The sequence below is a fragment of the Camelus dromedarius genome, chromosome 6 (assembly GCF_036321535.1).
Source record: "Camelus dromedarius isolate mCamDro1 chromosome 6, mCamDro1.pat, whole genome shotgun sequence".
Lineage (NCBI taxonomy): Eukaryota > Metazoa > Chordata > Mammalia > Artiodactyla > Camelidae > Camelus > Camelus dromedarius.
In genome coordinates, this window is record NC_087441.1 from 67553780 (window position 1) to 67562872 (window position 9093).

Genomic DNA, 9093 nt, shown 5'->3' on the forward strand with positions numbered 1-9093 from the left:
CTGAGCTGTGGGTCTGGAAGTAGAATCAGAGAGAGGAGAGTTTAATCTGAGAGAGTTTACTCTGCAGAGTAAGAGACTAAAAGTGACCCACGTGGGGCGGGGGATGAGAGGTGCTCACTCTTTGAAACAAGGAGTAAAATGCAAATAAAAAGAGGCTGCAATGAGCTAGGGGTGTTTGCTCTCTGGGTCTCAGGCTTCTGTAAAGGTTCCTTCCAAGGGAGATATTAATAACTGCCTTACAGCCAGAGCCTCCGTCACCTCACCAGTATAACAAGACGGTCAAGAATGAGCCCCATGGGGGCCAGATGAAGGCAACAGATGAAATCTAAACAGCAGATGCAATAAAAACTTCTAAGGCTTATTAAAAGTTTATGAGCCCAGAACTGCTCTTAGTGACTTACACTTACTACCTTATTTCATCTTAACACTCCTAACGGGGAGCCCAAGTAGGACCCTGCGTTCAAGGTGGATCTGCCAAGAAAAAATCCAAAACGCATTCGAAAAGCAAAGACAGAGAAAGAGTGAACAATGTTTTATCACTCTAGATAGGATTGAAACCATAGGTCAATGTGAAAATAACTTTTTTCATTTAGGATTTCCTCCTTTCCCCAAAACAACACAAAAAATTGAAGGAAAGGGTATCTTTAAATATATATAAACAGAATTATAGGAATAAATGCAACAGCAGCTGTTAGATATGAAAGGGACCTATGAAAAATTCCTATAAATGAGAAATATGTTCAAAATATTTTAAAGATAAAATATATGTACAAATATAAAATGCATTCTATATAATACATATGTATACAACATATACTGTCACATAATATATACATATAGAATAATGTATACCTATAGTATTATTTATATAGTATGTATTTTTATACTGTAACTGTATCATATGTGTATATATGCATATAATTTATAATATACCTCTATCTCTCTCTATATATATATCAATGGCAGATAAACAATTTTCAAAGGTACACTATATATGAATTCTCTAGAAGTAAGAATTCAAGAGTATCGAACCACACATCTTAGATACTCTGTATTGAAACTAAAAATCATAAAAGTCAAGAAAAATAATCTTAGATGCTAACATAAAGAAAAGAGATTACCTAAAAATAAAGGACAGAAAATAAAAGACAGTTAGATGGACAACACTGTTTCATTTGCATTGATATATTCCAGAAAGCAATGGAATAAAATATTCTGAATGCTGAGAGAAAATAACTATCACCTATATTTAGCTAAAGATATATTCAAGAATTAGAGCAGAGAGCAATAGCTGACCCCCTAGAGATACATAAAGCCAGAGAAAATAAATGGAAAGTGGTTAAGAACAGATGCCCTGTAGCTGGAAAGCTGGGTGTGAATCTAGGTTCTGCCACTTATTAGCTCTGTAAGCTCAGGCAAGTTACTTAACCTTTCTGTTCCTCTATTTTTCATCTGTAAAATAAGGATAATGTGTGCTTTGGTATTGTTATGAGTATTGAATGAGTTAATATAGGCATAGCACCTTGAAATGCTGCATGGTACATAATTAATATGATATATGGTATATATATGATGAGTGTGTGTATATGCGGATGTATATGGATATGGATATTGATCAACTATTAATGTAAAAAATTATGCTTCTTGTGTTGTGATCAACTATTAATGTAAAAATTATGCTTCTTGTGTTAAAAAGTGAAAAGTTCAAGATAATATTACATCACAATGAAACAATGGAAAATGTAACAGTGAGCGACAATATTGCAGAGTAGCTATGCACACAGACAATGAAACCAGATGGCCTGGATTCCAATCCTGGTTTCCATCTGACTGACAGTATAACCTTGAAGATGTCAGTTAATCTCTCTGTCTCATTTTCTTCATGGAAAAAACGATGGTTATAATAATAGTTATAGAGACCTCATTGGGTTAAACATTAAATTCATTTAATATGAGACATATCTGGCATATATTGCCATATAACAATTAGGTTGTTATATGTAGCATTTAAAGTAAATATGTTGGATCTACATGTATCACATGAATAAAAATCAAAGTCAGAATGTTAATGAATGAGAGACACATCGTAGAATAATACACGATTGATTCCATTATTGAAAAAAATTTTAATTTCTTGACTGCATATTGTTGCACTCATATGAAGTAACACTACATAAACATGTATAGATGAGAAAAAGACATGGGATATGAAGGGGCAAAAAGGCTATAAAGATCTTAAAGAGAAAGATTTCTTAAAAAAAGATCTGAAGCAAATAACACAACTTGTTTTATATTTGTTTAATCTGATTGCTGAATATTGGTTCTTCAATTCAATTATTATAATTCTCTAATTTCTGAATATTGAAATAACTTATTTTAAAACATTTGAAATAACTTATTTTAAAACATATAAAATAAAGCAAACTGTTCTATGCTTTTCTGTACTCTGAATAGTTTAATAATATAGGTTGTTAGAGCTCGTCTGTTAAATCATCTGGATCTGATATATTTTTCAGTTGTAGATTTTTAACTCCTTGTGAATTTCCTGTGTATTTCAATGTGTGTGAGTATCACTAAAATAAGATCTCAGTCACGGTGCTGCTACAAGGAGAGCCAATAGGTCTTGGTAAAAGGATCTGAATTTGTCTTGTTCTGGTAATTTGCACATTCTTAGGGTGTAAATAAATATATTTGGGAATCTTAGATGAATGCTGTAAAACTCTGAATCATGACACAGAAAAGTGGATGGCCTAGGGTATGTGCCCTTTAAATGATAGCTAAGAGCATTATTACATCATTGTAATGGATATTAACTCCTTTTTACATTTGGTTCCCAGAAAGTAAGTTTCAGATCCTAATTTGATATACCGTATTGCAGCATGCCTTCACAGAAAGAAGGCATAGAACAGAAGCAGGGAAGAGTAGCTAGTCTCTGTGGGAGTTATAGATCTTGCACGCTGGCATTCTGACATTGAACTAAAGGCCAGAAAAACAGATTTCTAAGGTGACAGGGCCTAGTGCTAACTCTCTTGACCTTGACAAAATCACTGAGCTAACAGGAGAGCTGTGAAAGATAGATGGAGAGTAATTCTCAAGTAAAATCCTGATTTCACCTCTGACTTCCCATAATATTTCCTTTACAAAACTTCTGTTGCCAACTTTTATAATGTCAGATTTCTCCAAACATCTGGTATAATTAAGTTTAGTTAATAAGTTGCCTTGAAAATATTTAGAAAATACCCAATTGTTCGACTAACTGTAGAATACCAATATGAAAGAGTAAAAATCTTGATCATAAATCTTTAAAAATGTACTCATTTTATTTATGTAATCATTCAAAATAAATATACTTACCATCAAGTTTCAGTCTGTACCTGCCACATCAAAGGCACCATGCTGTGGACAGGGGTCACAAAGCTGAGCAAGACCGAGGCCAACAGAGGGGACAGATATTTAAACTAATAATCATAACAAGTTGTGATGTTAGTAGCGATATTAGTAGCAACTGTGGAGGGACATAGGAGGAAAAGCCACTTGAAAAGGCTAAAAAGTAAAACTAGAAATAAGCTCATAAGATCTAGAACCATGCTTACAAGCTAGTTCGTGCTTTAGTGCAAAGATAAGAATGATTTCTAATTAGTCTTTCAATTGCTTAGTCCTCAATGTGTGCTTCTAAATGCAAAAGTGTGCTTAAAAGCAGTTTCTGTCTCCATTAACTTAAGTACCCTCTCTAATCTTCTTTAAACTATTAAACTTACTTTCATAAAGCTTTTCTTCATAGATAACATAAAGGTAAATGAGGAATTTGAGTTAATGGAAAAGTACAGCCTTTCTCATATTAATCTCTCCCAGCAAACAGATCCTCAGTGTGGAGAGCCTCATATGCCTCTGAACTGAAGGCCAGAATTCTCCCCTGAATACACAGGACCAATATGTAAGGTTTTGGTCATTTCTGAAACCATTCAATTAAGTTCTATAAAACTATTCCAATATTGTTTTGTTTTATGTAAGAATTTCTGAGAAAAGCTGGAATGATAAAACAGATTTTAAAGTGTATTGTAATTGTTAGAATTACATATACCCTTAACAACTAAATGTTCTGGGTTTTTAAGACTTGAGTTTCCCTTATTGTCACAAATGATAAAATAGGAACCCACTTACTTTAAAATTTTAACTCGTGAGTATCACTGGTTTCCTCACTTATTAAAACTTAGCAAAAATAGTTGCAGTGTTCACATAAACACCCAGGCTTTTACTTGACTCCTAAAAATTAAAAAGGTCATGTACAAAATTCTAGCTTCTGGTAATGGCAGAGTGGCCTAGAACACTGCTGCTAGTAATAGACTTTGAACAAACTGCTTAAAGAACTTAACGCAGGCAGAAGCCAGAGAGGACATGACCCTTGAAGGGCCCACGTTGATTCCCCTTGGGGCACTCCCCAGTCCTCACAGCAAACCAAAGATAACATTCAAGTATAAAGCCACTGCCTTATGGGATTGAAGAGTCAATGTTTGGATTTCAGGACTGTTACAGAGGCTGGAAAAATAGGGAAGCAGCAGTATCTCAGAAAGGGAGAACCACAGACAAGAAACCCCAAAAATCTTTATCCAAAATCTCCACCCACCCCTGATGGACTTATGGGCTCCAACAATCCAAGGAGCCCAGAGGGAAAACAATACCTACAAGGTTGAAAGCGCTGAGCAAAGATGTTAACAGTTTCCTAGTGAAAGACAGAGTTTGAAGTTTAATCCTTCCAAGTTGATGAGGGACTAATTGGGAGTTCAAGATTTGCAGATACTAATGTATATAAAATAGATGAACAAGTTTATACTGTACAGCACAGGGAAATATATTCAATATCTTGTAGTAGCTTATGGTGAAGAATATGAAAATGAATATATGTATGTTCATGTATGACTGAAGCATTGTGCTGTACACCAGAAATTGACACGACATTGTAAACTGACTTTAATACTTCAATTAAAAGAAAAATATATATATATATACAAAAATATATATATATGTATATACAAAAAAAATAAAATAGTGAAAGAAAGAGGCTTGGTAAACACACCAGGCTTTTCATTAATGCTGCAGGTGTGTTATAACCTAGGACTAAGGGATTTAGGCATGAAGGCAAATCTACTGTCAGAGATTGTGGGAGGATCGTGGGAAGAGGAGAGAGAATGGAAATATGAGCTGAGAAATACAGTTTTCCAGTTTTTCCTAAAACATGAGAAGTGGATTCTGAAAACTGTGATTGGTGATTTTTATTTCAAATGAAGGAAAATTCTAGAATGATTTACTAAATACTTCAGATGGATTACATATTTTACAGGGAACTCAGTTTCCTCTCCCACTGACTCTCACAGCATGCTTGTAAGTCCAAATGTATAACGTTTTATGGTAATTTTGGTAATATCTGAAACTTGTAAAAGATAGAAGCTCACAAATTCCCCTTCTAGACCATTTTTCTACAGTAATAGTCTCACAAGTGGTGTACAGATATGTGGACAATGATGTTTATTGAAATTTTTTGAAGTAGTAAAATATTGTAAAGAATCTAAAAATCATCAATAAATAAATGCATCAGAAGGCTTGTCAGAAACAGATTGCTCACTCCAGTTGTGTAACTTGAGAATTTAATAAGGGAACCATCTAAAAACGTGTTGGCAAGGTGTGAGCCAGGTAAATGGGAAATGGTGCTAGAAATAGTGGAAACAGTTATCTCTTCAGTGCCTGAAAAGGGGAAGAGAAGAAGGGTTCCCAGAGACAAAAAGAGAGGACCAGCTTCACATTTGGTCACGGGATGTAGCCAATAAAAACAAACCTTAAGCGAGGGAGGGCAGCTCTTCTTCCTCGCTCCAATGTGTTGCCGCTGTGTCTGCTTGTGGCTCAACCACACCGAAAGTCAAGCGGTCAGGGAGCCTGTTGATGTGGTCGATGCGTGCCAGCCTCCCAGGACACCGAAGCAGGTGGAAAAGGGTGGGAAATAAATCTGGAAAGACAAATAGAAGATATCTATACTTGATATACATCACAATGCAGCTTGCATTATTCCATTAAAATAAATCAATGTATTTAAAGTGAAAAACGCCAGTAGCAGAGCAGGATGAAAGTACTGAGTAGTTAGGTGTGTGCATTAATAAACAGTAGACATATGATGGATGTTATAAAACAGCTGTATATTCTGTTTATAGCCAAACTCATAGATACAGGGTACATCTCTATCTGTATATTTGAATATGAATATAAAATAAAATATGTTTGAAAATATATATGGCAGACTGTTAACAGTGTTACCTCTAAGGAGTTGCTGCGTCTGTGCATTGGAGAGAGTGAAAGTCTCTTATGTTTTATCATTGTGTAGCTTTTGTTTTTATAATGAGAACACATTACTTTTATCATTATTTTTTAAACATGTAGATAAAAGAAGATAACATACAGCATGAGGAGAAAAAAATAAGAAAGCCATGGTCACTATGCTCATGCAAAATTCCAGTAAGAAGATACTCTGCCATCTCATTCACCTTTTACACAGGCTTACTAACCTTGAAGGTGAGAGAAATGCGGTAGCAACATATTTGAAGGTTTCTCAGGTGATCACTGAGGACAAGCTAAAGAAATGTGTTTGAGTATCATACATATTTGGGTGATCATACACTGAGGAATGTCTGAACCCCAAACCTGAGTGACATCTCTGATGGGGTGCTCCATCTTCTGCCCTGCTTTGATTGCTTTTACATCAATGACATATCTAGTTATTAAATGACTTGGTGGCTCAGACACAGTACTGATCAAGATACATAACCTCATGACTGAATGAGGAGCCAAAAGAGTGCTGACAAGCAGAGCAACAGACCAATCAGATAATACATCATCTGACATAAATGTAAGTTGCAATAAAACAAAATTACTTACGTACATCGGGATCCAGGAACTATGGGCTTTACAGCAGCATGTGTTTAACTTCAATCAATTCAGTAAGTGTCAACAGTATGAATTGGCTCATTCCAAAACTCAGTTGATTTACACCACATTCATAATACAATAGTTGCCAGGAGGCTAATCAGATTATACTAAGAATTTTTGATTAAGTGGAGAATGCGCAGAGAAGAACACTGGTGCAGTAGCAGAGTTTTAAAGTCATACATTGTGGACACTGGCTAGAAGACCTGTCTTGATGTTAGCCTGAGGTAAACCACGTGATAAAGACCATAGGGGCTGGATCGAATGTAGAAGACTCCAGCCTTTTGGTGTGGTCCTAGAGTTAAGGCCAACGGATCACGGATACGCAGAGATAGATTCCAGCTCAATACAAAGAAGACATACCCAACAGACTGTTCTGACCGGAATGGACTGCCTTAGGACTAATGAGCTTTTGGGACATAATTTGTAGATGAGATTCAAGCAACTGGCTCCCTTCGGATGCTTTCTGCCCCGGGATTCTGTGGTTCCACGTACTTCCTGTTTTTTCATAAATGAAAGTATGGCTTCCTCTGGTCTCCACATCAGCGCAGTGATGCTGAATTTATATCGTTCTGGTTTTCATCCTCACCATATGAAGAGCGCCGAGGATGTGAGGGGAATTCATAATAAAAGAGCCGGTTTACTGGGCTGCTGATTCCTGTTAACCTGCTGGTGAAATTCCTCCCCGTTTTCAGTGTTCCTCCTGGATTCTCCTTTTCAATACACACATAATTTTCTATCTGTAAATATCCCTGCTTGCCTTTCCTATACCTTTTATCTTTCTCTCCTCGGGAGTCTCACTGCTGAAGCCTTATCTTTCCGGAACTGTTTACCTCCTCTGAGTTGCTAAGTTTTGCTTCTGAACTTCTCTTTGACTACGAGGTGACTGACACTCCCCTCTGCTGACCTCTTGTTAACAATGCCTTTTATTCTCTTTTCATTATGGATTATCTGAGGAATATGCCATTCAATCTTTCCAACTTTTAAACCTCTTCTTATATTACTATCATTAAGTTTTATTCATTTATTTCCCTTTAAAGAACACTTTTCAATATGTCCTAAGTATTTCTTATCATTTCACCAAAAATGTATTTAAATTATGAAGGACTATTTGTAATGTGAAATATTTTCCTATATCTGTAATACATGGCTAATTTATTTCCCCAAACATGCAAGAGACTTTTCCTGTCTGTATTTCTCTATTACCAAACTTTTTTCTCCCCACGGAGAAGAGATATTCAACTTATGGATGTTTAACAACTATTAGAAAAGATACACTGTGAAACTCATAGCTTTGCTCTAATAATTCATGCATAATCATTTGAGGGAAGATGGTACAATCCAGTAAAAACTAGCTTACTCTTGGCCAGTTGAACATATGGGAAGTCCAGAAGAGATTTGATATTTGAACCATATATTAGATACATATATTTGTCTGACTCATATATTTGAAGCCATGAAGTGTTTGTTGGGTGGGTTTTGCATGGGCTGTCCAAAGTGGCTTTTTGAGTTTACATAATTTGCCTTAAGCTCCTAAGTAGACCTAGGGCTAATGTTTTAGAGTCTCAGGATGCTCCACAGAGTCAGCCTCCTTCCCATCAGTAAGGAAGATGCTGCCCTTGTTTAGGGATTCCTCCCACCAGGGCATCAAAGATCCAAGAACCCTGGCTCTTCTAGACACTAGCTTCCACAGACTGTCAGTCATTGATTCAACACCAAAACAGGATTTACTTCCGGACTCATCTCCTATTAGACGCAGAATCATTTGCTCCATGTGGCAATGAAATATAAAATGAGTTGAGTATCTTCAGTACAAGCTTGGGTCCCAGAAAGACAGGAAGGGGAGGTGAGAAAAGAAACAAAACAGATTCTGCACAACAATAATACATGGTGATTCTCTACGTTTTTCAAATTCAGTATTTGGAGACCAGTTTGATACTCCAATGAATCAGCCTTTCCAGTTGGAATTTCAGTTTATTTCTTTCAACCTGGATATACCATCTACAGTGTTTGCAGTATATTCTGTGCCCTCTGGGTGTTCACAGTATAATAGGAGGGAGACACTTGGAAAGGGGGTGTTTCAGTGCACTCTTAAGATTCTTCCAACTTGGTGGAAGAGGTGTA